The sequence below is a fragment of the Frankliniella occidentalis genome, unplaced genomic scaffold (genome assembly GCF_000697945.3).
Source record: "Frankliniella occidentalis isolate FOCC.00 unplaced genomic scaffold, Focc_3.1 Scaffold72, whole genome shotgun sequence".
Taxonomy (NCBI): domain Eukaryota; kingdom Metazoa; phylum Arthropoda; class Insecta; order Thysanoptera; family Thripidae; genus Frankliniella; species Frankliniella occidentalis.
Window position 1 is genome coordinate 730,074 of NW_026267202.1, and position 1,677 is coordinate 731,750.

The following is a 1,677-nucleotide window of genomic DNA, read 5'->3' on the forward strand; positions in this document are numbered from 1 at the left end:
GCGCGGAGCGAAACGAAGCGACAGGGGGCCATTAGCGGGCCGGGCCGGGGGCCCCCGAGCCTTCTCCTGCTGATGCCCTGCTGCCAGCCGGTAGCCGGTCCCGCCCCGCCAGCGGCAGCCGCGGCGCCAGCCAGCCTCCGCCGCCTGCCGTGGCGCGGGTAGGCAACCGAGTGACAGCGGTGCCGTGCGGGCATGCCTGGCGCACGGGCGCTCGCCCGCCGCTCCGCCTGTCTGTCTCTCTCCCCACACTCTCTCTCTCTGTCTCTCTCCATCTGTCTGTCTCTGTTTCTCTCGCTTCCTCGCTCTCTCTTTATCTCGCTCTCAGGAAACGCAACACCCTGAGCGTATCCCTCAGTGAAGAGAAGTGAAAAGTGTTTGCATAACCCTTTCTCTTCTTTTAACTCGCCCGCTCTTCGCTTTTTATTTCTATTACAGCTTGCTATTAAAATAATCGCCAGGCTTGTTTGGCATTTTGAAAATAATCATAGGACGTCTTTTTGAAGGGCGCTCCAATTGTAGACTTATAGTCTGTTGGCCGTGATGTGAAGCAGCGTCCAGTTCTTCCCTTTCCTCTTTGCGACACCACCGAGGTCACCCCTCCCGATCCTATCGGATGAAATGCGCGGCGACACGGTGTTTTCCGCGCGGGAAACACGAAGTAGTGCGAGCAGCGCCGGGAGCAGACGGCGTCGCGGGGCGCGGGCAAATTAGTCGAAGCGACGCGGCGGGCACTTCAGCGGACGGGGACGACGACGCCCCGGCTCGGAACCGCGCCCCGCAGCAAACCCCATTTCCTGTTCCTCCACTACCGAAACTATCTTGCCAAAACTATCTATATCTGTGAGGGAGGCCTAACGGCCACCCCTACCCCGCCGCCGCTTCGTCTGGGATCGAATCCGCTCGCCACGCCGCGACCGCGTTACCATTCATTTGTGTTTCTGCGCTTTGCACAAAAACAAATTTTTTAAAAATCGCCACTTTTAGCACCGTTTTTCTGCGCCGGTCGCCCATACTGTGTTGGCTGTTGATTCTGTACCCGGTGCATGGTTGCCACAACTCTAAAAAACCTTGAAAACCTGGGAAACTCAGGGAAATAGAAAACTGGCAGGGAAATCAGGGAAAACTCAGGGAAAATGAAAAAAAGTCAGGAAAATTTGGTCTGACTGGTCCCCACACTGTAGTCTATTCGCTGTGTAGGTCAAATACACATTTTGACGTCCCAGAGTAAGTAGGGTGTTTTGTCCCAACAGTTTTCGCGCTCGCTTCGCTCGCGGTCTTGTATTACAGTAGGGGAATTTTTTGTCCCAGTACTTCACCAGGAACGGTGCTTAAAACTCAGGGAAATTTGGGGAGAAATGGTCTGGAAATCAGGGAAAACTCAGGGGAAATGGAAATGAAAAATTTGTGGCAACCATGCGGTGACACCAGGACGGTCCTTTGGCCAGGACCCGACTCCCGGGGTGACTGTGACTACCCCACCGAGGTTCAAATATACACTGGAAAACCAACTGTGAAAAAAAAATCAAATTACAACGTGGTCGGAGAAAAATAGGTAAAATTTAGACGGACAAAACCTAGGTCGGACAACTTTTTGGGGATTTTGGAAAAAATCACCGAGTCAGAGAAAAAATACGTCGGACAATCTAGCCGCACCGATCTCCCGCTCCTGCCCCCCCC